We start from the raw sequence: 27,701 nt of genomic DNA, 5'->3' as shown, positions 1-27,701 counted from the left end.
AACCATATATTGCAAGTGCCGTTCGAGAGATGGAGAAGTGAAGACAAGGCTAGTGACGAGTAAATCCAGAGTCTCGCCTATTAAACGAGTTACTATTCCGAGACTGGAGCTTTGTGCGGCAGTCTTACTTGCAAGGTTGATGGTTAGAGTAATATCTGCATTAGAGATTCCTGTGAACAAAGTTTATCTGTGGAGTGACTCCATGATCGTGCTTTCATGGATACAAAAGGAGCCTTACCAGTTGAAGACATTTGTTGCAAATCGAGTGGCAACAATTCAAGAGTTGACTAATGGTCATCAATGGCGTCATGTGTCATCAAAGGAGAATCCGAGTGATCTTATATCCCGAGGCTTGGATCCCAGTAAACTTCTACAAAATGATATGTGGTGGAAAGGCCCTCTGTTCCTGAGATACGACGACTATCCAAATAGAAAGATTCCGGTGGAAGTCATTGTGAAGAACTTTCCAGACGAACTTAAAATCCTTAGTGACTCTAATATTTTTCTTAATGTGAAAGCTAACCCTTTCATTGAGGATTTCTTAAATTTAAGTAACAATTACACTAAAATTATTCGTGTTTTAAGTTTTATTTTTAGGTTTGTAAACAACTGCAAGGGGAAGGACAAGGTTTCAGGTCCTCTTCAGAGCTCAGAATTAAAATTAGCTGAACTTAAACTGATTAAGCTAATTCAAGATAGTGAATTGAAAAAAGAAATCTCAAGCCTTGAAAAGGAGTGTAAGGTATCTCCAGATAGCAAGGTAAGAAGCGTTTTTCCATTTTTAGATCAATAAGGAATTTACGAGTTAGAGGCAGATTAGCTAATTGTAAGTTGAATTTTGATAGAAAATTTCCTATAATCTTACCAAAGAATCATAAATTGACTAATCTAATTATTGTGATGTTTCATAAGAAATACATGCATATTGGTCCACAAGGCTTACTGTCTATTGTTAGACAAGGGTTTTGGCCCTTAAACGGGCGCAACACTTGTAGAAAAATAGTACATGAGTGTGTCGTATGTTTCAAAGCAAAACCAGTGCTCTGTCAACAACTTATGGGTCAACTCCCTCAAGAAAGAGTCAGCCCGAATTTTCCATTCAATTGTGTTGGAGTTGATTTTTTTGGTCCTTATTTTATAAAATACCCACATCAGAGAAAAGGTCGCCTTAACAAGGTGTATGTGTGCATTTTCGGTTGTTTTGTTACCAAAGCTTGTCATCTTGAGTTGGTATCGGACCTGTCTAGTCAAGTATTTATTGCAACCTTAAAGCGTTTTTTCAGCAGGAGAGGCAAGTGTGCACGCATATTTTCAGATAACGCAACCAATTTTGTTGGTAGTAACGCAGAATTAAAGAAATTGAATAGGCTCGTTAGCAAACCAGATGATGAATTAAGTAATTATTTATCGAGTGAGAGTATTGATTGGTCGTTCATTCCCCCTAGAGCTCCTAATCACGGAGGTCTTTGGGAGGCATTTCTCAAATCTGTTAAGTTTCATTTGAAACGCGTAGTAGGCAATTTGAAACTAACCTATGAGGAGTTTCTTACAGTAATTGCTCAAATTGAATGCATTTTGAATTCTAGGCCCTTGCAACCTTTATCATCTGAACCAGAGGATTTTGATATCTTGACACCAGGCCACTTCCTGATAGGCAGACCTATCACGGCTATTGCAGAACCTAATATTTTAAACGTTAACGATAATAGATTAAAGAGCTGGCAAAATTTGAATAAAATAGTACAAACAATTTGGAAGTATTGGAGAAATAACTATTTGAGTGCAATGCAAGGAAGAACTAAATGGTTCTTTGAAAAAGACAATGTCAAGGTTGGAACTATGGTAATTTTAAGGACTGATAATGTTCCTGTATGTAACTGGCCTCTTGGCAGAATCGTAGAGATATTCTTAGGTAAAAACAATAAGGTTAGAGTAGCTTCAGTGAAAACGAAAGGAGGAATTTTTAAGAGATCAATTAATAAAATTTGTCTTTTACCTATGCCAAATTAAACAAAAAGTATGTCTGTAATTAATTATTGTATTTTCTTATTATAGTAGTTTGATTTTGTTGATGTTATTATTTGATGTTTACAATTATTTACCTGTATTTCGTATTGTCACTCTGTGTAATTTTTTATTGTAAGATTTAATTTTGAATGATTACATCATGTCAAGGCGGGCGGTATGTTGCGCCTGCGCGCGCATTTCATTACTAGCGTCGGCGCATGCGTCTTGAGCTCTTGGAGTTTGTGACATGAGATTGTGAGCTAAGAGCGTGTGAGAGAATTCGTGGCTTCGAGTGGCCATGAATGATGTAAATTAATGAGAATTAAAGTGAGATATAATACAGTCCATTGTTCCTGAGTTTATTGAATTATAGTGTAGTGCCTGTGCAAAACAGAAGTTTAATCACCAGAAACATAAAACACCAAAATAGAGCATTATTTCACTGTCGGACGATTTTAGCACATTGCATTGTAGAGCAGATATTAACACACAAAATAAGCAGAAATTCTGCATTACCACCATCATATCTTCTCAATTCAAAATAAACTGCCATCATTATATTCTTTTCCATCGTTCTCTTGCTGTATTGAAGCTCTCCAGTATTTAATTCCAACGGTGAATTACAAAACCGTGAAAAAAATATTTTTGAAAATAAAATGGTGTCTGACATTATTGCGTCGTTAACTGACATGTTCGAATTTGGCAGCTAGCCAAAGCGCGCAAGCCTCGACCTCAGATGTTCGTTTATATAATCATCCAGTAAATAATATGTACATGGAATGTCAATCTCTCAAACAGCAGTTCAGTTTAAACTTTTCAGCGGTTTATACGATGGCATTAAACCTTTCGACGGTTCATCTGATAATTTAATAGAATCTTTTTTAAATGGCATAGAAGAATTATTTCAACTGAATAGAATTACGAACAATGTTCACAAGATTACATTTACAAAAAAAAAAAAAAAAAAAAAAAAAATATTTTTCGGGATCGCTGAAACATTTGTAATGTCAGTATCACCAAATCCCGAGAGTACCGTATACTAGAATTAAACCAAGCATTTTTAAATACATGGAAATGGAGAAAAACGTAACAAACAGTTTATCAGAACTTTTATAGGTAATGAATTGCGTATTTTTGTTCACAGTTTCTCTAATTTTGATGTCAACATTTATTAGTAATTTATCAAAGCCATTAATTTTGTCGTTTTCCATTAAAAGTGTTAATATTTCTTTCTCCTTTTCCATTAATTTTCCGTCAGATATTTTGGACAGCCGTTAAATATGTATGGATATGCAACGTCTTTTAACATTGGACGTTTTTTCGGAATTCTTAAAATCGCTCCATTTGTAATCGTGAATACATCTTCACGCACAATCACATCTTTGCGAAAATTTCACTTTTTGCTCTGTATGCGGTAAAAATGTTTCATATTATGTCAGCATATTAATTCAAATAAATTCGTCCTTACTTTAAATATAATAAATAAAGTCATATTTCACCAGTAAATAATTGCTAACATGGGATTTTCAATGATTTCGGAAATATAATTTTTTTAAATATATAAAATGCATAACTTAATAACTTACTTCACAATTTCATCACGGATATTGCACTCTGAATTTGCTATTTGAAATCTTTCGTCGTAGACCAAGTACCTTTATGCGACCTTATCGCAATATAAACTGTTTAAACAACTAAGAAAAATTCATGCTTTTTTACTCCTTCGGTTAATGAAAATATATATATATATATTATTTCATAAGAATAAAAAGTAAAGTTAAATTAAATTTAAATGACTCTCTTGCGCCATTGCTGCAAGGAATGAAATTTGAATTTAATAAATATTCTCTATTCATATAAAGGTAATTTAAATTTAAATATATGAAATTTTAATTGCAAACATATCAAAGATTAATTATTGCTGCGAACTAATTTACTACATCATTTAAATTTTTAGAGCATATGTAAATTAAGTGCACGTATCTAAAACCATGAAAAAATATATACAGTCAAAAGTCTTTAATCCGGACCTCAAAGCTACAAACTTCCTGCGTATGCGTAAACGCATAATGCGTTTAATACCTTTACGCATGCGCATAATACCTTTACGCATGCGCATTTAATGTATAATGAACGGTATAAGCTAAGCTAAAATTATCTAATTATCTATTTCAGTTAATGTTGCAGATTGCGTTTTTCCTTAATTTTCGAATTGGATCCGGCTTATTACTTTTTGCAGACTGTTAGAACAATTTTATAAAAGTAAGGTTGAACTTTCGATTATGTCAAAAAGAATTTCCAATTCTGGAGCTGCCAAAGGATCTACAAAGCGAAAGCACGTTCCGATGTCTATCAAACAAAAAGTGGAATTGCTGCACAAAATGGATAAAGGCATATCCTTTGTTTCTCTAACCATTCCGAAATCTGTTTATCAATTTCACGCTGCTCTGCGGGGACAGGGAAACGTCGCGGCGCGCAATGAACTGGAAGTTGATCTGTCAGCACTATCCTTATCTTCAGAGCAGATGTTTTTATTTTATTCGGCTTATAATTCCTTACTAAATGTAGTATTTCATCTCGATGTACTCCGATATGATTTAAATCAATTTCCTCGTCATTATAAATATCCCGAATACACATTAAATAGTTTTCTGGTTGCAATTTTCTAATTTTGACTTTGCATAATGTATGCTTTACGCATGCGCGCATTGAAACATTTAATAAAGTAAACAAATAAATATTAAGCTTGTTTTGTAAATTTTGATACCGTTTAGATCATAATTGCTCTTTACTTCCTAAATTACGGTTTCATATTTTTAATTTTATAATTTCTGCATGCCATCTTACCAGATTTAAATTGATGATCTATAATCCGGAAAAACCGATAATCCGGAATCGCCGAAGTCCCGACGAGTCCGGATTAAAGACTTTTGACTGTAATATTACAAAACATTAATCATATATATATATTAAAGGCGGGCATATGCATAATTTCTGTTAGAGAAACAGTTTCTTCGAGATTACGTTTTAGAATAATTAAAACGCGAAATGATAAATTAATGCTGATATTATTACTGAATTCCAAAATTCGCAGTAATTAACAATGCTGTTTGGATCATTACTACGGAAAAGAAACGGGTTGAAAAAGAAAGAATCCTGATACACATGAACATTAAAAATTTGTGTGTTTACGTATAAAAATATATAATATTCTCATATAGGTCATTTAAGCATAGTCTTTGAATCAGTAACATTTCCAGAAATATTTCAGTTTTCATAATGTAAAGTAAAAGCAAATCTGCATTTGCACAGAATATTCATTGGCAGTTGCCTTTGAAAAAGGTTTCAATTCATTGAAGCGACCCGATTTAATCTGAATTTACTGATGAATTTAAGCTCCGACATTTCAAAAGGATTACGTAGGCATTCGATCAGCATTTCTCAAACGTCTGAGCAAAATCACTTCACATATCTTGTTTACAACCTCCTTGGTCGCAGTTTTTGAGGCAGGTCAGGAGTAAGGCTACTATAAAAAGGGTCTACTCTAGTATTATTACTATCTCTAGTAGCTCTAGTCAGGAGTAGCTGCAAAATTCCTCTATGGTAATGACGTATTTGCAAAAGGTGTGTCCGAAAAGCGTTGCACTTGGATTCGATTTTGCAATGCAAGAGCGGTTACCATGACAAGCGTTGCACTTGAATTCGCCCCTTAAGCGATAACTGCAGAAAGTGATCACTTTTGCAATTATATTTCATTCTCGCCTTAAGATATTTAAATGCGGAGATCAAGAGCCAGGTATTTTATTAAACTTCAAAATATTATGTCATTGCGACTCGTTTAACATCAACTTGTCAAAGAGTTGGTCATTGCTTTTTAAAAAGTACTGAATATTAATAATCATATTTTAACTGTAACTGTATCGCGCTGTTAAAAGAGAGGATACCGGTGCTGAAATTTATGAAGTTCGTTTTTCTGCAAATGGTAAATAAATTAGCAGTTATATCTTTGTACCTTTTAAATTTTGTATTATGATTTCGTTTTTTATCATTTATTGTATCTGAAGCATTTCCTTTTATGCAGAGTCGCGTTGTAAAGCCCTCCCGTACTTTCGCCATTTTCGCTTTTCGTGGATTATATAAATTTAGTGAAAGTTGTTTCTTTCATTAGAATTAGTAAGAGTATATAGCATATAACACCATCTTGTAATATGAACTTCTGATATTTTTAAGCCCGTGCTGATATGCTTTGACAGAAAATATGTAGGACAAGTGAACAAAAAAGTCTGTAAGCGTCAATTTCAGAACTAGTTATAAGATTACAGTTTAACGTTAACTGTAATTTTATAACTACTTCTGAAATATATAACTAGTTTCAGTTAACATTAACTGAAATAGTATAACTAGTTCTGAATAAGTAGTTTTTCTCATTCTTAATGTTATTTATTATGTGTACTTTTAATATGAAGGTTAATTATATCAAATATTTTTAAGCAGCTGTGCGGGCTTATAAATTCTTTTTGTGTTGAATCAGCATTTGTTGATATTTAGGTTCTTTTTTTTTTTTCAGGCTGAAAAGAGACTCGTACAAAGATTATAAATTAAAAAGGCTTATCTTTGGAATATGGTAACAGGTAGTTTGGCGACATTTTGGTAAGGCGATAAAGGTTACTAGCTAGGACTTTAGCAATAATCTGAGAAGTACACAGTTCGAATCACGGATGATTTTGTCTCAGAGAAATGAGAGATCATGAGACATGTAATGTGACATTTTTTGAAAAATTCCGATCATGATTTTATCTGATAAGCACTTAGAAACAATTTCGCTGCTAAAGTGCAGAATTGCCCACTTATTTGTTTAGCGCTTTTTACAAGAGTAGGAAAAATTGGATTTTTGTCAATTTTCTTTGACTTTTTAAGTGAAAATAGGTGGATGTGCACATGAATAAAGTCAAGAGTGTGCGAAATGCCATTTTTGTGCAATTCTGGGATGTTTTTTTAAGTGAAAATAGATCGACGTGCACATGGATAATGTGTATGTGCAATTCTTAAAAACGCGGCAAGCAATGGTCGATTCTGCACTTTCTCCCAATTTCGCACCTAATCTTCGTCATGATTAAGCACTTTTGTTCCATAAAAGTTCTAGTATAAGCGTAATTTGGCTAGCAGATTGTTGGAAAAAATGTTGAGTAAAAAAAAAAAATGCCTTTATGTTGTGAAAACAAAATGGCGTCCAGAAAATAACTTGCAGGTTGCTGTAGCAGGGTTGGTCGCCAAAAAATCGCCAAGTTACCAGAATCCAAAGATTCACCATTAAAAAGACACTGGTAAAATCCTAGTATACGGTGCAGCCTTGGCGCAACTTTGAAAATTATCGCCAACACCAAAAATGATCCAAATAACGTCTATATATATATATATACTATACACACATAGTATATATGCTATATACATAGCATATACTATGTTTAACTGTATATTTTCTTTGAATGACCCATTAACTACTCATCGTATATGTCCCGTTTTTACTGCTCATCATAAAGTAGCCAAATCCCGTGTGCACCGGATAATAGGATTAAACCAAGACACATAAAATGCATGCAGGGTAAACTAAATTAGGCGATGTAACGAGTTAGCTTTATTCGGTGGTATTCGATTATTGTTGTTACGTCTCGTCAAGGAATATGTATTGCTAACGGAGGAACAATTATTATTAGCTGAAGGGCTATTTGCTTTCCACACCATAAACCACAATCAAAGTTTCAAATCCCTTAATTGTACTTTACAAAGGATCAAAACATTGTACGACAAAAAATTTGCATATGCAAGGACAAAAACTGAAGCAGTTATTTCTAATGTTTTGTCACTGTATTCGTTTTCACAATTTCAGAAAGAATTAGATAAATGTGCAGTTGTATCCATATATTATGATGCTTCAACCACAAAGATTTAAAGTTATTTCCTACAATTATTAGACTTTTTGATCCAGAAACAGGAATTTAAATTAGAATATTAGATTTTGTTTCATTGCCGGGCGAAACTTCATAAATAATTTTTGATTCAATATGTACTATTTTAAAAAAGAATAATTTGAACAATAAAATTATTACCTATTGTGAGGATAACACTAACGCAAGTTTTGGTGGAAAAGCTAGAAGAGGCATCAATTACGTTTTTACGAAACTTAAACGAACGTTTGAACAAAAATATTATTTGAGTAGGTTATGCAGCCCACATTCTGCACAATTCTATTCAAACAGCATCTGACTTCCAGTGGATGTTGGCAATATTATTAAAAACTTTTATTCGTAATTATATATATATACTGTACGTGTTGAAAGTTTGAAGGATTTTTGCGAAAGTGCAGAAATCGAATACAAAAGAATTATTGATTACAGCAAAACACGATGGCTAGCTCTTTACCAGCTGTAGAAAATATTTTTTAAATATACGAACCATTAAAAATCATACTTTTTATGACAAGATAAATGTCCAAGAAGATTGCAGTTCTTTTTTGAAAATGTCACATCACAAATTTGGCTTCAGTTCATCCACAACCAAGCTACATTATTTCACAATGCTGTGAAAATGATTAAAGTGGACAAATGAAATCAGTAATTTAAAAACAAAATAGTGAGAAAGAATTGATAACGATTAAGTTCCTTTAATTACCTAAGAAAGGGCATCACTAGGTTAAAAGAACAAGCTGCCATTAAATGACCTGATTTTCTGAAAGAAGTCAGTAATTTTAATAATAACTACATGGAATATGTTGAAGAACAGACAGTTCAATTTGAGGTTATTAAAAATTTTCATTGGGTGACATTAAAAAATTAGATTTTATGGGAATATGTGGAAAAATCTTTTTAATATATTAGTAACCATTTCCGAAGAATAATATTTGCGAAAATGATCTCTTTGATCAGGTGTCATAAAAAGGTACATTACTGAAAAAAAGCTAATTGTTGGTTGTCTGCAAAGGGGGCAACAGACACAAAATTGACGGAGTTATTCCTTCATTTTAAACAGAGTAATATTCCTTATGAAAATATTTTAAAATTGTAGAACACACGCTCTCCCTTCCAGGAACAAATGTAGCAACATAATGTGTTTTTTCTAGTATCGATAAAATATGGACAATTGAAAAAATGCAGTTGAACATTAGAACTTTAAATTCTGTATTAAGCTTAAACTATAATTTGACCAATTCATGTGAGAAATTTCACGACGTTTTAATAAATGATCCGAATCTATTGCAAAGTATTCACTCGGATAAAAAATGACTGTGAAAGAAAATCATAATTTTTTAAATTAGTTAAAAAACATAATATTCAAATTAGTTTTTTACAAATATTTTTACAGTTACCAATAGTTAATAATATATTTTTGTATATTTATAGACAAGTATATGAATGTATACAATAAAATATTTTCTTTAATTATTGATCTTGCTTTCATAACTAAATTACAATTCTCATTTCATTCCATTTGTCTCAATGAAAATGTGGTCACTTTATCATAGATAGTATTTTATCAGTTCATTTAAAAATTTATTAAATAATGGTTAGATTGTCACTGTAAGAATAAAACTCCATGTGTCATCAATATGTTAATCTCCGGTCGCGGACACTTAACCGACAGGTCATTTAGCCGACAAGGACATTTAGCCGACATGGACATTTAGCCTACAGGATGTTTTGCCTGCACAGAGTTAGCCGTCAGAACATTTAGCTATGGGACACTTAACTGTCAACACATTTAGTGGACAGGACACTAAGCCGACAGTGACGTTTAGCTGACACGTACCCAATAATTTTTCAAACTTACTGTCAATTACAAAATTTCTCGACTTCTTCATAAGTTCAATATTTAAGTTATTTTTTCCCTATCAGCAAAATTCATTTTTCGATTCTTAAAGATCTCATATGTACTTTAAATTATTGTGTTAATTTAGCATTGTTTGATATGTATCGTGCTGTGTTGTGTATATTGGCCAAATTGATAAAGCGCTGAAATTTCTCGTCAGGGAAGAATGAAATTTCAAAAGGAAAAAAGAATTTTTTTAGCTAAGTACGGTGGTCATTTAATTACATTTTAATGTGAGATCTTCAAAAATTATCCATAAAGCTTTTTCATTTAATCAACTGGGTTCTTTTGAACACTTACACTTCATTAATAATTTTTCTTGTTTACTTAATGATATTAATTTTCCAATCTCGCTCTTCCAGATGCTTTCAAATTTTTAATACCTTTACGTTTCATTACTATTTTACTCATCACATCATGTTACATTCTTTCCCTTGCAAAATCGTTTGGCTCCTCCCACTAATGAAATTTCCCTGTGATGAAAAATCTGAATAATGCAATAAAAATTGTTATTCTTGAATTATACTTTTTATAGAAACGCATGGTGGTGAGGGTTAGTTTAGCAAATATATTTTATTTTGCTATTAAAAACAATTTTAAAGAGTGAATTTTTAAGACAAGCAAAAGTATAAATTGTTTGTCACCTCTATAATTTGTAGTTCATGTCACCATTCTTGAGATAAAAATTTTATAACATTTTATTGACCACGCCTCTCTCTTAAAATACTTACTTAAATTAATGTTTATAGCCCTAAACTAGTGCATAATGTTTAATTTAGAAGTAAAATATTCTTTAAGGTTTTGTTTTATTCATAACTGAAGCTGCAGAAGGAGGGGGCCACAAACCATGTAGGGCGTCACATCGTATAAGTCGCTGTAATGTGATTCTATCTATCGATGTTAGATTTAGCTAGAACAGTCATGTAAATAGAAAATATTGTGTACTATGTTTTGAAAGTCGCAATGTGTAATTTTCAATATAATATGTTATATTAATGTTTTCTTATAAAATATAACTTTTTGCAGTATCTATTAAAAATGTATAAATTTTCATTTCATTTTTCATTAATTTTATATTTCTTTCCCTCTTTCATTCCTTATCTTTCTCGTTTTTGGTTTAGCTTTACGGATAATTTTTGAAGATCATATTAAAATGTAATTAAGTGGCCGCCGTACTTAGGTTAAAAAGTTCTTTTTTCCTTTCGAAATTTAATTCATATTCCCTGACGAGAAATTTCAGCGCATTTTCAACTTGCCAATGTAAACCAAAAAGCATGAAACATATCAAATGATGCTAAATTAACATAATAATTAATAGCACATATGAGATCTTTAAGAATCGAAAAATGAATTTTACTGATAGGTGAAAAAAATGACTTAAGTATTGAACTTATGGAGTAGTTGAGAAATTTTGTAATTGATAGTTTAATAATTTTTGGGTACGTGTCAGTTAAAAACATCACTGTCGGGTTAGTAACCTGTTGAAGAAATGTCTTGACAGTTAAGTGTCCCATAGCTAAATGTCCTGACGGCTAACTGTCTGTGTCGGCTAAATGTCCTGTCGGCTAACTGTCCATGTCGGCTAAGTGTCCTTGTCAGCTAAATGTCCTGTTGGCTAACTGTAACTCTTCACTTGGCTCAGAAAGCGTTTTAATACTGCATGAAGGTAGCAGGTATACTTAATTGAAGAAGTAATTTCAAGAATCATGAATGAAGAAAGTAATTGAATGATCAGGTAGCAAATTAAAAATTGAAGCTTTACATCAGCAGTGTCCAACCTTGTGCTCGTCAGCCCAATTAGGTACTATGAACAAAAAATATTTTAAAAATAACCATTCATTCATTTATATTTCTTGATTTTTAAAATATGGTAAGCATTTATAGTCATAAGAGATATCTTGCAAGATGTTATGAAATAATTTATTGCTGATTGATGAACTTGATAGCAAACATGGAATCTTATTGCTTCATTCTATATTAGATTGCTCATCAGGGGGAAAGTACTTGTAGAACTTCTTTTGCCAATAAAACAGTTTTTGGAATCCGGAAACGAAAGTTATAAAGAATTGGGTGATAATAATTGGTTATCCGATTTGTATTTTCTCATGGATATAACAGCTAAACTGAACAAACTGAACGAAGATCTCCAGGGAAAAGAAAAAACAAACCTTTTTCAATTGACTGGGACTGTAACAGCTTTTCAGATAAAGTTAATTTGTGGATAAATCAGATAAAAGAAAAAAATTTCACCTATTTTCAGAATTTATCAAGCCATATTAATAACCACAAGGCAATTGAAACAGTGAAATACTCAGAAAACCTAAATGCACTGAAAAATAATTTTGAACTCAGCTTCTCTAATTTCCATAAAGTTCAACCAATATTATTATTCGTCTTGAACCCATTTGCCAAAATTAGTATTTCAGATATATCCCATAAGAATGGAAATATATTTAACAACAATGTTGATGTTTTGGAAATGGGCTCGCTAGAGGGCAAAGGTCGCCACTGCTTTAGATGATAAAGGAGAGATTGACTGGTAGAAAATAATGAACGATATGTCTAAAAGCTATATTTTCATTTCATTTAGAATTGACTCTTAGACTTAATTGCATGTTATAAACAAGTAAAAATGAATGCCTTTTCTTTGATATGTGGTGTCAGATGATTTTATGAATTTTTTATGTTTAAATGATGATTAAATTTCATGTTTACTAGTATTTGAAATTTACATATTTAAGTCAATTTGAAATGCATTAAAATTATCTGAAATTCAGAATTGCAGTTATCTGGACAACTTTTCCCTTTTAATGTTGCTTAAAAATTTCTATCAATTTGTGTTTCTTAATTTTCATTTATTTAAATAATACAAAAGTGTGAAAGAATATAGCATATATTTTTACGTTATTAAGTTAATGTAGATGACATGTTTATTACTTTACTGTGAAAAATAATTTTTTGAGTCCATAAACATACTATGCACATTTATTTATTTCATTGATATGTCATTACATATAATTTAACAAGTATGTAAATATAGATTACTACTAACAAAGCACTTGCATATTATGTACAGTACAAAGTCCGTAATACGGACTCGTTGGGACTTCGGTGATTCCGGATTATAGATCATCAATTTAAATCTGGTAAGATGGCATGCAGAAATTATACAATTAAAAATATGAAACCATAATTTATGAAATAAAGAGCAATTATGATCTAAAGGGTATCAAAATTTACAAGAAAAAAAGGCTTAATATTTATTTGTTTACTTTATTAAACATTTCTTTCAATGTAAGTTGTTTAAGCTTCTTCGTTTCTTGTGCTAAACGTGCATGCATAAAGCATATAAAAAAAAGTTTGTGGCTTTGAGATCCACATTATAGATAGATCATTCCGGATAATGGACATCCGGATTACAGATTATGTACTATATAAACCTTTATATAGGATTTACTTTATGAATTAGAGCTATCACGGGCAGAGAATTATTATTTTATAATATATAGAATAACTTCAGTTACTTTCTGTTTAATCTTTAATTGTTTTCCCGTCAGATTTTTATTCTTCAGGTTAAAATGTTTTTTGTAATTAGTCAGTAAAACTTTTCTGGTTGCTAGTGTAAAAGTATCATTGAAAGTTTGAAATCTTGAACTAATTTGTTTAATGCACTATTATCAAGCTATATCAAATTGTAATTCATACTAAGGCTCGAGGCTTAAAGGAAATTTATGTTTTAAAAAGAAATGGTAATTTATAATGAAAACGTTCTAAATAAATATACTTGTTTATCAGTTTCTTTTTTTAAAAAAATGTTAATTGCTGTGCTCTATATAAGAGGATGCATGTATTAAATTAAACACAGATATGCAGCACATTGCTTTCATTGAACATATACATAGTCACCCTTTGTGATTAATGAAAGAAATTCAAAGATGTACTCGAGGAGGAAGCATAAAAAATGAAATACCCTGCACTCTTTCTTCCTCCCCCCCCCAAGTCTGATTGCATTAGAACATACTGCTGTAGAGTAATGTTGCAGAATATTATTATTGCATACTGAGACTATATAACAAAAAAGGTATCAGTCTAAATAATTGGGCATTCTCTTGTATTTCAAGCTTTTAACATCAACCAAAGCATAATGGTACATTTTTTTAACTTTCAGCATTGCAGCAAGCAGGTATAAAAACTGTTAAACAGTGACTGATAAGTACAAAGTGATAAAATATAATATGATAATTCATTTTTGTACACCTTATTACCTTTATCCAGTCATATACTTGCAGTTTTCTGAGATTTTTAAGATCTCATACTTGAAAACACACAGATTTTTAAGGAAAAAATACACTGTACGTATGTTGTTTTTATTTTATATGTTGTGTCAGTAATTCTTTTTACAATTTGATATGATTTCCTGAAGGCCTGGGAATATTAAGTTTCCTGTTTAAATGTATGGTAATTGCTTCATTGCTTTATGTTTCGTTTATAAAGGAATTTTTAAGAATATTCTTCTTTCGTCAAGTATTAAGAGGGTAAAGTGCAGAATTGCCCACTTATATGAAGCTTGTCGATATGGACGTGGACAAGTCAAGGAAGTGCACAGTGCTAAGTTTGTGCAATTCTCTGATGTTTTTTTAAGTGAAAATAGGTTGATGTGTACGATGATACCGAATTCGTGCAATTCTTTGATTTGTTATTTTCAAGTTGACATAGAATCGCCCATTTATATGGCACGTATCAATGTGTACATGGACAAAGTAATGGGAGTGCGGTGCCAAGTTTGTGCAATTCTCCAATTTTTTTCAAGTGAAAATAGGTTGATGTGTGCCTAGATACTGAGTTTGTGTAATTCTTTAACTAGTTATTTTGAAGTTGGCGATTTTGCGAAACATACGAAGCAGTGGGAGATTCTGCATTTTCCCCATGTAAGAAAGCTATATGATATAATAATTATGATATGTAATATCGTAAACCCAGCTTATCCAAGGTACTGTGGACTGTTATAATTTTGAATGACTGAAAACTTGAGTGACAAAGGCATTTTTGTAATAAAAACTATGAATATAAAGTTTCTGCTAATTTATGTAATACAATATCATTTTTGCTACTTGCATATTAACACAACTACCTTTGCATAGTGCTTTTACAGATGAAAAGGTAAAAGTTACGTATCATGTGTGAGCTAGTGATTTTCGCAAGTTTCCTTAAAAAGATTGTTAAACTATCCATATATTTTAAAATAAACTTTAGCAATTTAAAATATAAATTTTAATTGCTGAGGATTATATTATACACTAAAAAATAAAACTTTTATCGCGAAAACCTGTAAATCTTTTTGAAGTTTTCACCATGTATGCATTGATCTACTTTAGCTTGAAAAATGCCAGTGAATTGCATAAGTTGGGCATTGCTCATCAGCTATGTACCAGACATGCCACCTCATTATTCCCTGTAGTAATTTTGCAGCAAAATACTATATTCCTGCAGTTCTGGTGTGGGCAAATTCGACAATCGCATACTTTAAACATCTCAGCATTATGTGCGGAAAATTTAATATTCATTAAACACGAAAATTTCTGCCAGGTTATAATGTATCTAATTTTGGGTGGGATGTATATTGGAAGAAAAGGGATTTGAGGTGAATCAAAGTGAGAGAATCTTTTTAAAATTATAATCAAGAAACCACCGTTTATTTATAACATTTTGAGGAACTTTGAAATTTCAGAGCAAAACCCATTATGCTGAGAGTTTATGGCAAAAAGTATCACACTTTTTCTGTCTCTGTAACCAGGAATACAACAAAAAGAATGCATAATAAAATAGCGACTGAAGTACTGTTATCTTCATGATTGCCAGGGTTTGGCATGTTCTGATAATTTGGTGTCTTCTACTAATGTGTTTGCATTAATGTGCAAGTACCTCATTTTTTTTTAACGTTTCAAATCCTAACAACCTTCAAATCCTATTATCACTAAAAACCTGTCATAACTATTCTCTGGGAACAGGATAAGAATTAAATGAGTATGCCAGTGTTATAAAAACACATTATTTCCAAAATGTTGAAATGATTCAAGTGACAAAAAACTAGCAAAGCAATATAAGTTTTCACAGGTAGAGATGATAAACCATATATGAATAACAAATTTCTCAGTTCCTGGATTAAGAGAGGTGTAATAATTTAGTTTGTACCACAAGCAAGCACAAATCTTATACCACAGACTATTTTCAGAGGATTCTGTTTTGATGGATAAGAAGCAAACATTGTGCTTGATGAAATGATTGGGATTTTTAGTACTTAACAGGGTTACAGCGAAAACAACACAGTGTGAAAACATCGTGGGAGAAAAGAAAGTAAAGAAATAACATTGCAGTTCTAAAATGCAAAATATCGTTGTCGAAAATAAAGCAGTTAAAAAACTTCGCAGTTTAAAAACATTGTCGTTGAAAATATCATGATAAAAATAAGCACCTACAAATCATCACATCACATACATGCATTTTTCAGGTTTTAAAAGTTGTACATGCATATTCACGTAAAGATTTTGAAGTGCAAGAAATGTTAGCGACACTTTAAAAATAAATGGAAACAAACAAGATATTTTTTCACCAAAACAGTATCAGATTAACAAACATGAAAAAAAGAAATTTGATAATTAACTAAGCAATTTTTATAAAGGTAGCCTCATGTACTTATTAACTTCCTTTTTCTGAACCTTAGGCTGTATTTTTCATGAAAAAATATGAGTAAAACTTTATTAAAAAAGATCAATTTATTAATGACCTATGTAAATTTAAAATTCTATTAAGTGCTGTAAGTTGCATTCATTTTCTACTCATTTTCAATTTTTAAATGCTTAAGTTTCCTTCTTAACTTTTTCAGTAAAAAATATGAAATATAAAAGTGCCGCTTTAAATGCAACTCTTTGTAACAAATAATTGAATTTTTTAGAAATATTGGTATGACATGGTTTTTTGTCATTTGGTAATTTATGTTGGTGGAGAAATATGCAGCAATTTCAAACTGTGTGCTTACCATTGGATATAAAAAGCTAATAATTCTGTTTCTTACACTTGCTATAGTAATATTATTTTTATAACGGTTTGTGGATATCAAGACAGCAAAAAAGACTAACTGGCAAACATGATGCATCCATCATGTAGTCCAAATCTTGAAAACCTGAATATACATATTTATAACTTCGATTAAAAAAAAGAGGCACTTACTTGCTTATCTAGTTTACTTCTCATGACTTAGATGATCTGAAGCTAGGAGCCATGCTTGATCCCCCATGTGTTGGCTATTATGTTAATTGTGTGGGAGAATCAAGTTATTTTTTATGCAAAAATTCTTGTTAAGTTTCCAGGTTCAGTAAAATTTTTGTGTCTCAAATTGCAGTTTCTTCCAGTGTGCTCTATCCTCTTTCATTCATTTGTTAGTGTGTATGGTAGTGTTAATTTTTCAAGTTCTGTTTTAAGGTATTGCATTATTCATTTCTTGAAGTAAAAGAAAAATCACATCTTATTTCATGTTTACTGTGATAAAAAATCTATTGACAGTTATAAAAGGGAGTGGAGTTAGAAACCAGAAGAAAATATTTAGATGGTGATCTAAAAGTAAATAAACATTGAGTACGTTATATAAAAATTAAAAAAAAAAAAAAAAAAAAAAAAAAATCCATGAAATTGGAGCAGAAATAACAAGAATTATTTATTTATGCTTTTAAATGATCATAACTAATTGTGAAATCCTTGGTATTTTCTTTTTGAAAACAGTTTAGCAATTTTTAAAATGATAAACATTTAATTATGGCTCTTAAATATTCCTGAATTCTAACATGCTACTCCAGCTAACATAAAATTTATTCATCACTGATTCACAGTAAAGGATTGCAGCTTAAATTCATAAAATGGTAATTGGTGATGAGGTTGAATATACTTTTGAAGTTCGTTATGCAACAAACAGAGCAAATATCGAAAGCATCAAAATGAGGAATTTGTTGTGTGCATATATCGTACATTTCAATATTAATGCTGAGGATGTATTTCATTCAGAAGAAAATATTCATTGAAAATATGCTTTCCGTTATACATATTTGAGTATTACATGAACAAATTGTTTTGTGCTAAAGTACATAGAGAAATTCATTCTTTTTTATCGGTTTATGTGTATCACCAGTGGCTGCTGAATACTGGTTGTTTGATCTGGATTGAAATGCAGGCAAACAAGCTGACTGCATGGTTGTTTTTCGTGTTTCATCCCATGTGTAAAATGAATATGGGCCAATTTCCTTTAGAAAGTCCTCCACAATGACATCCCTTCCCTTAGGTACATAGCTGTCATGTGCTTTACCATATTCAAATAACTTAATCTTCTCACTTATGTCACTTCTGATGTATAATTATGCATGCAAGGGTAGGAAACATACTATCTCTATTTTAAATATTATAAATATAATTATATGCAAACATTTTTGAGGCAGGAAAGGAAATTACTCACATGTGTGGGATAATGTATTGTACCAACATATATATTTGTCTGGAAGGATTAGTAATTTAAAGTCGCTATCTGCATTCTCTGTTTTGTGTTAAATTTCCTGTTTATGCATAAAATTAACAGTGGTTTTGCAAAGTTCCATATTAAATGGAATAATAACATTGTTTCTGCAAAGCTTCATTTAAAGTAAATAGTATGAAATTCATAGCAACTTCAGACACTTTCTTACATTTATGATTTTCAGCTAAGCAGTTATTTTTTTATGAAAAACATATTTCATTCAGCTGATCTAAAATATTTATTTTTATGTTTAGTAATTTACATGTCGTATTAATGTTTTTTTTTCCTTCCAAAGGTGTTACATTAATTTATTAAATGTTTGCGATTTTTTTTCCAGAATTCCTCATTTTTTTGAAGCTCTTCATTGAGAGAAATTTTTTTTTCTGGTAAGATTTTTTTTTTTTTAACCTGGTGCCAAAAGTATAAAGGCAGTAAGGCACTGGTTTGTTTTTACTTTTTTATCTCTTCTTAATAGGATAATTTTTTTTCTTGTTAGAAAGTTTTATTTATAAAGAAATATATGTAAATTTGCCTTTGATCCTATTATAAGACAATAATTCATTATCTATGTCATATTTAATGCACAATGATAATTGGCAAGCTCACTTAAAACAATACATGTGGCTGAACTGTTAACATCACTACTGGTTATTCAAATAAAAGCAGTGTATCAATTTTTTTGAGGTTCATACATTATATTGCTTACACTGATACATATTTCTTCAACATTTTGAATATCTAGCGCTATAGTGCAATAAAAGATGTGCAGTATATCATGGAAATTGATTGTAATGAAGAACGTTCCTGTATGAACTTGATGTTCTGCAGTTGGAGTATTCTGTGTATCAGTAACAGAATATCTCTGATTGGTTTGCATATTTCTCTAGTGTGAATGTTTCTGATCATACATTGCATTATATATAGGAATAAAATTGCATAAAAAACTAATGCGTGACCATTCTTCAAAAATTAAACTAATTTGAAAGTTCATATTAGGCATCAAGATGAGTACATACTTCCTAACCTAATTCCCCTCCTTTTTACTCCAAAGGGGTGTTAGCCCAGAAGAGCTATTAGTCTCGAAATAGCATTTTGCATCGAATCACTGTAAACCATTGTATTAGTTTTCAAATTATTGTCCTGTATTATATATAAAGAAATTTAAATAATGAAGAATCTTCATGAATGTATGTATGTTTCTTGCATTGTGAAAAACAATGCACCTGGAAGCCCAAATCTTGAATTTCAAGTTTGTTTTATTATCTGTTTAGTATTTTTTTCAATTTTAACGAATTTTTGATTAAGAAACTGAACAATTTGCAAGTGAGCAGGGGTAACACCTGTATGGAATAGTTTTTATCTGCAGCGTCTGTCTATCGGAAATTATAAAGATACGCTGTTTTTAAGTATTTTTAGCCCAAATGCTCTCAAAATGTGTGTATGTGTAAATGAGAAAAACATCCCTTTGGTTGTAATATATAATCTATATTTGAATGTTTTCAGATTTTTTTTTTTTATTTTTATTTTTTTCATTAATTTTTATCATCTAAAAATTGTGTGAATAATTTCCAAAGGACATGAGTACAGTTAGAATATAACAAATGAAAGCAGTATGGGTAAACTACAGGTAACTATCACAATAATTATTTCTTTAAAAGAAACCTGCATTCTTATAAGACAGCTTAGTAACATTAAAATATCTTCTTTTCTACTTTTATGTAGCTTGAATCATCGTTCTTATTGTTGTCATTGTTATTCTGAAGACCTTGAATTATCCTTAAACAGTTAGAGAAGGGGAATGTGCAGCTCTCTCGTTGAAATTGTAGACTGAATGCGAGTTTGTGTTGGTCGGTTCATCCATTAAACTTGCAGCTGAAGGGAAAGGTTTGTTATGACCTTTGCAGGTGGTTTGAAGTGTCTTTGATGGCGAGAAGACAATCATGCTGATAAAGCCATTTTTTTAGTAACTCGCTGTCTGAGCACATTGAGGTAGAGGAAAATTATTTGAATATTTTTAAAATTTTCAGAACCAGGTGCTGAAATGCTTGGGGGAGGGACACAAGGAAATACAGAAACATGCTCTTCTTTCATGCCTTCTATTAGTTTTTATTTTAATTCTGTAGCTGTTTATATATATATATATATATATATATATATTGGCAACAGAACTGGAAGTAAATGCTGGTTCTAATCTGGTAGCGTGATAGTTCCATTTCACTACCCTGTTGTTCTAAAGCAAATCTTTCTTTCAAATACCAAAAATCATTTGACAAAATAATCGTTTGACGCAAACTGTTTGTGCACACCATATTTGTAGTGGCAGGAAAATTTCATTAAAACCCGATATATAATTAAACATTGAATTAAAAATTTACTTTGAAAATCAAAACAAATTAATTTATAAAACTTTATGAAAGGACAGGAAAATAATTGGTGGCCTGTACTTATTGAAACACTTTAAAAAGTAAAGTTAGTAGGTGAAGTTGTTTTTATTAACTAACCTAAAATCATAGATGCAGGTTTTAAATCGATCATCTGAGGTAAAAATGTTCACACCCTTTTTTTTTTTTCTGCTATTGGATAAGTGTTTTTTTTTAATACCAAACCATTAGATGCTGCAAACCTCATACTTATATTCTGAATATACATAAATTTAATGATTATTTGGATGAATTCATGGAGTTGATTTGTGTGCAGAAAAATAAGGTAATTGGTACAATTAAAGTTTGAATTAAATAATAATGTTCGATGTAAGCATAAGTTATTTACATATTTTTATAAACAAGCAAACACTTTTGAATTTAAAAATAGTTCACTATTAAAAAAATCATTAATGCAAGTTTTTTCCCTAAATTTTTAATAAATTAAAAAAAATTCACTTGCATCAGATATTGCTAAAAATCTTCATAGGGTTTTAAATTTAATAAAAAAAGCTACCTTAATATGGCAGAGATTTTGAACAAACCATCAATTTCAAGGGCGATTAGATGAAGGGAGGAAAAATTGAAACAACAATTTTTTAAAAATCTTTTTCCCCATCCTGAAGAAGAACCTGTGTCTAATTATCCAGAAAATGGATGGTTTATTCAAAAGTCTGCCACACCAAGGTTGCTTTAAATTTTACATTGGCATGTTTCTTGTCCAATCTTTATAGAGTATTTAAAGCAGTTAATGCATTAGTTTCAGGTACTTCCTCTCACCCTTGTATAGACATTATCATGTATATTCTCAACTTGATCATCATTAAATCTATGAAACAGTTTCTGAAGTAGTGTTGTCAGAATTATCATCTACATCTGTACCTTGTTATTAGTTCTTGAATGTCAACACCTTTTATGTCTTAAAGGTAATGAGAAATCTGAATGTCTCGTTGAAGAGTCCATAAAAAGTCTGAAGCATTAACTCTCATGTGTTTTGCCTTAAATAAGCAAACTAATCCAGCCTGAACAATGAGTGATTGCATTGGAAGATAAGATTTTGGCTTTCTTCAGTGGATGCAAGACAGAAATGTAGAATATTTTTTATTGTCTACAGTTGCAGTCTTGTTTTAAGAAGAAACCATTTCTAATTCATTTATATATTTTAAATCACTCTTGATTAATAGGCTGTATAACACTGGTGACATTAATAGCAAGATTATAAAAAATTTCAGTTTTGTGTTATATTTGGATCATACCGTTATCTATACTAAACACTGCCCTGTTAATACTCATCAAATTCTTACAAGATGCGTAATTATTTTCATTCAGATTCTTGCTGCTAAGGCTTGTTTATATCACAGGTAGTAATTTTCATTCTTAAAGCAGTGGGGCTTCCTGAATTTTCCGACCACCTGTTGAATAAGCTACTAAAAATTGCTAAGACTGGTTGATAATTGTTAACCTTTCTATACTTTTCTTTCCCATACACCCCTATTTCATTTTTGAAAACAAAGCAGAAATAGACCTCATCCATCAATGTTGAATCTATCATTCAAAATAAATAATTTGCAAGCATTCCCCCCCCCCCAAATTTATTTTAAATTATATTTTGCTGGAGCTTTAAAAACATATCACTATAAAGTAAGGTGACATTATAACAAGGATGGAGGATGCTTCTAATTAAATATTTAGGCATTGAACAAACATTAAGAAACATAATATATGACAAAGATGACATTTGTTTCGCTCTTTATGAATTTTTATCCATTGGTTACAGTTGTGAAATTATATCTCTAAGCATTTGCTCATTTATTCAGCTATTTCCCAGGCGTCTGATTTGTTGATAAAATGGATAATTTCATTACAAGTTATCTTATTATACTTGTATATTTCTGTCATTGAAGTAATTAACTGCAGCCAGTATTATTTTTTTAGTTCATGATTAAAAAAAAATTCTATGTGTGTATATTTGTATCGATATTCTTTTCTCTACCATACTATAAAAATAGAAGTTAATTAGGTTACATTTCTTTTATATAGTATCAGCTGTTAAAGGTATGAAACATTTATGTCATTAAATTATTAATATTGACTCTACTGTATGAAGTAATGATAATAATATATTGTCTTTTTTAGGCATATTTGTGGATATTAATAAAGTGCTATCATCTCTGCAATAAACCTTTTAAAGAACTAAAAGAAAACTCAAATATTTCCTGAAAATGGAAAACAATCAAGGAAAGACTAATCTCATCATCAACTATCTCCCACAAATGCTGACGGATAATGAATTCAAAAATCTATTTCAAAGTATTGGTCCTATCAAGGCTGCAAAAATTGTGCGTCATAAGAGTACTGGCTACAGTTACGGATTTGGATTTGTTGAGTATGTGAGTGAATTAGATGCTGCTCGAGCTATTGAAACGTTGAATGGATTTCAGCTGCAGAATAAAAAGATAAAAGTTGCATATTCTCGTCCAGGTGGAGACAATATAAAGAATGCTAATTTATATCTGCGAGGAATTCCAAAAACTATGACAGAAGAACAACTTGAACAACTTTTGTCTCCATATGGTGAGATAATACAGTGTCGGCTGTTGAAAGATGCTACTGGTGGTCGAAACAAAGGTGTTGGGTTTGTTCTTTATGATCAGCGTAAGCAAGCTGAAGAAGCAATTAAAAAATTAAGTGGACAGGTACTGGAAGGTGGCACTGAACAACTTGTAATTAAATATGCTGAAGATAACGCTAAAAAGGTTCGTGCCCCTATGCCTGGTACTGTAAATGCACCGGCTTTTGATCCTTTTGGTACAGGTATGGCTGGAAGATTTACTGCTGGAGGTCCTGTAAGGCATTCATTGCAAGGCAGATTCCGTTTCAACCCAATGACAAATAGTGTAGGAGGAATGGGTGCTTATGGATACGCTGCCCCATCAGCATTGTCAGTTGGTGGTGAAGGTCACATTCTTTTTGTATATAACATTGGACCTGATACAGATGAAAAAACAGTTTGGCAACTTTTTGCACGCTATGGAACAGTGCAGAAGGTCAATGTGATACGTGAAGGTGGAACAGGAGCAGGCAAAGGTTATGGTTTCGTGACAATGCCTAATTATGATGAAGCAGTTCTTGCCATTGAATCCCTGAATGGATGTAACTTTTTTGGCAAGCCATTGCAAGTATCTTTCAAATCCCAGAAATGAGAACTTTTATAACATTTATTCTTTTTCTTGTATTAACAGTGTCAAAAATTTATTGACTTGTATACTTACTGTGTGTTATAAATTTATAAAACATGTTTGTAGTATTATGAACTTCATAGTTTATAATCACACACATGTTTTTCATCATCAAATAAATTTAAGTCATTATCATCACATTATGTCATGTTTCATTTATATTATAAGATGAATTTAATTATAAATGGAATATAACTTAATTAGTAAGCTTAAAAAAGATCATGCAAGTTTAAATTAAAAATCTATATAATTCCTTTTGTAGGGTGTATTTTTATTGATCTAACTTGAAAAAATTCACAGTTTAATTTTTTTTTGAAAGGATAATGAAATCATTAATTTTTTTCTTAGTAAACAACGGTCAAGTGTTTTTTTTTTTTTTTAATCTGCTATGTGAAAACTTAAATGGAATGTAACTGTATGCCCAGTGAATCACTGTTATGCTGGGAAATAATGAAGACCTCCCCCCCAAAAAAAAGTCTTTGATAGCAACAGAGAAATACAAAAAATTTATGTTGCTTTGAAATTGGTAAAGCATCATCCATTTCTTATAAAAGTATTAAAGCTTAGGTGAGCAGTGTGGTTTCTAAATGCTACTAGTATAACGTGGATTGAAAATTTTCTGCTGTGAGGAAACTTGCTGTTTTTAACCAATCTGTACAATATAAGTAGATAACAAAAATTTAAATTATTTGTGAAAATAAATTGGCACACATGGTTAAAACAAGACAAAGTTAACCAGTTCTTCATTGAAAATAGCACTTTTGTAGCTAAGCACTTTTCCAAGCATCCACGTTCAGTGATTATATAGGACCAGTGCTGAAATTGTCAAACCTTGGAATAAAAGAAACCTGAAAAACCCTTTCTGGACGAATGTGTTGTAAACACCACCATAGTATGCAGTTCATCGATTGGTTGATGTCTGCATCTTGGAGGATTAGTGCCTAGCTAGATGTCTGTAACATATAAAAGACAATCGCAGCAAACAAAATGTAAAGATTTTAAATTCTAACAGATGAACCCTATGATAGTGGTACCAAGATAAATGGCAATATGATGCCTAAACTATGACCTTAGATTGCTTCATTTGATTCTGAAGGGTAAATTGTGGGATTCATTTATGCCGAGTCTTTATGTGCATACTTTTGTTTCTTTTGAGTGGCTTCCTGAGGGAGGATTATGTTGCATTAACGCAGTTTTTAGTTTCTTCATGTTAGAATAGGGTATTTTTTCCTTTACAAAGAATTTTTTTTTTCTTGTCAAAATATGAGCATATCAGAAACTGAGTATACAGCTTTATTACAAGATCTGAGTAGCAGTGATGTCGGTGGTTTTAGTAGTAAACAGAATTAAAAAACGGGAAAGTATTGAAAAACTAAATTGTATACTGCAGTATAACAAAAATGTGATAGGAGTGGATATTAAAGATGCAATGACTACTTATTTTCCATCTTATGGAAAATATTTCAAATGGTATAAGAAATTATTTTTGGACTCCCTCACATTATGATCAATATATAATGCTCATGTTTTGTACGATGTAAAAAATGGTATAAAAAGGCAATTCCATCAGTTTTGATTGACAGTAATCAAACAAATTATGGAGAGGGTGATGTCAAGAAGAGAAAGTGAATTTTAGGTATTAGCTGCACCGATGCCATTTTGCCTTTCAGAAAGGCATTTCCCATCTCTGATTCTTAATGGAAAGAAAGAGAAGATGAGTAGATAAACTGTTTGCTCTCAAATTACACAGAAGAAGCAAGCTTCGGGGAAAAATCTTGCTTTGAGTGCAGAGATTGTAATGTAAGACTGCATGGAACCATGCTTCAGAAAACATTACACAGATAACCAATTTTTAAATTTTGTTGTAAATATGTAGATGTGCCCCTATGTTTGTTGTTTTATATTAAATATTTAATTGCAGTTTTGCTGAAATTTCGTTTTAAAATTCCTCTCTTATTGTCGTGACCGACGATTGTGGATTCTTTTCATACCTTATTTGGCGTCAAATATCAAAAAAACTTGTGCTTTTTAAACATTTTTATTCAAAGTAATACAGTACAACAACTATATCTTTCCTATGTCTCACCATTTAAGATTTCCTTTTATTTTTAAAACCGTTTAGTGCATTCTGCATGATCTGTTTTCAAATACAACACAATAATCATTTCGCATGGTTCGTTTTGCTGTTTTTCTTCGCATATTTCTAGCACTGGCATCCTTGCTCTTCCCCATTTAATTGGGTGCTCAAACAGTGTGATTAAAAAAATAAACTTTCCTTGAACTTGACTAAATGAACAATATATAAATACAAACATGGATACTTAAAACATAAGATTTCGATACTGTATATTATAAAAGTAAAATGTTTCTAGCAAATTTTTCATAAATGTTTATAAAATTCAAATCTCTTCCCAGTGAGTACACTGACTACCAATAAGTATTTGGACACCTTTGATAGAAAAGACAAACTAACGTTTTTCAAAATCAATAGTTGGTAGAGCCTCCACGAGAGGTAATTACAGGGTGGACCCTCCAGGGTATCTTTCCACAAGTCTTTGTATGACAGCTAGTGGTATTTTCATCCACTCGGCTTTGAGAAGACATAGAAGTTCTTTCACCGATTGTGCACGGGTAGTGCACCCCTGAATTCGGCGATGCAACTCGTTCAAGAGGTTCTCGAGAGGGTTCAGGTCTGGACTCTGTGCAGGCCAGTCCATTCGATGAACTCCATTGGCACCATACCAAGCCTTGGTTAACGTAGAAACACGACAACTGGCATTGTAATCCTGAAAGTAACGGGGGTCCAACCCGTAAAACTGCCACAACGTAGGAAGCACATTGTCATCCAAAATAGTGCAGTAGGCATCGGAGTTGAGCTTACCATGAATGGGGACCAAGAGTCCCAGCCCATTCCAGGAGAAACACCCCCAGACCATAATTCTACCTCCGCCGAACTTGACTGTTGGCACAATGCATTCTGGCAGGAGATGTTCTCCAGGTAGAAGCCAGACCCTGCCATCCGAACGGTAAAGGGTGAACCTTGATTCGTCACGCCAAAGAACCCGTTTCCACTGATGTACGGTCCAATTTCGATGTGCTTTGCACCACATTAACCGAGCAGCGTGGTTGGACTTTGTGATCAAAGGCTTATGGGCAGCAGCACGACCATGAAAACCAAGCAGATGTGCTTCCTTACGGATGGTATTCATCGAAACAATACTCCCGGATGCCTGTTGAAACTCCTCGCGGATGAGGGCTATCGGTTGGGTGCAGTTCTTCCGAATTTCTCTGAACAGCACTCGTCGGTCTCTATCCCCCAGTTTCGTTGGTCTGCCGACTCGGGGCACATTCCGACAATCACCGCCCACCTTCCACTTCTTAATCACATAGGCCACTGTAGATATTGGGTACTTCAGATCGCTAGATATGTCCCATAAGGATCGGCCACATTTGTGATACCCGATAATTATACCTTTCTCGAAATCAGAGAGCTCCGAACTGCAAGGCATCTTGCATGCGACTAAATCCGATGCTGTTTCCTACATGATATGTACCGGCAGAGTCCATGACGTACCTTGGGACCGCAAATGATATCGTCATTTGCATAGATGTCCA

The 27,701-nt window shown here is 31.8% G+C and overlaps 1 pseudogene across 2 annotated transcripts; it reads left to right on the top strand.

Moving 5' to 3' along the window:
* The first annotated feature begins 5,886 nt into the window (after positions 1-5,886).
* LOC118197851 (ELAV-like protein 2 pseudogene) lies at positions 5,887-24,224 on the top strand (annotated as a pseudogene). Of its 2 annotated transcripts, XR_015042190.1 has the most exons (3): positions 5,887-5,989; positions 18,765-18,813; positions 22,984-24,224. The product of XR_015042190.1 is annotated as an ELAV-like protein 2 pseudogene, transcript variant X1 (transcript). The 2 variants fall into 2 exon arrangements; XR_015042191.1 differs by lacking the exon at positions 18,765-18,813 and having other exon boundaries at positions 5,897-5,989.
* The last annotated feature ends 3,477 nt before the right edge of the window (positions 24,225-27,701 follow it).

This window comes from Stegodyphus dumicola, chromosome 7, assembly GCF_044657685.1.
Source record: "Stegodyphus dumicola isolate Sdum_Otavi_A_Nest chromosome 7, ASM4465768v1".
Taxonomy (NCBI): domain Eukaryota; kingdom Metazoa; phylum Arthropoda; class Arachnida; order Araneae; family Eresidae; genus Stegodyphus; species Stegodyphus dumicola.
The sequence above is the reverse complement of the archived record's forward strand: the minus strand, read 5'-3'. Positions and strand labels throughout refer to the sequence as shown.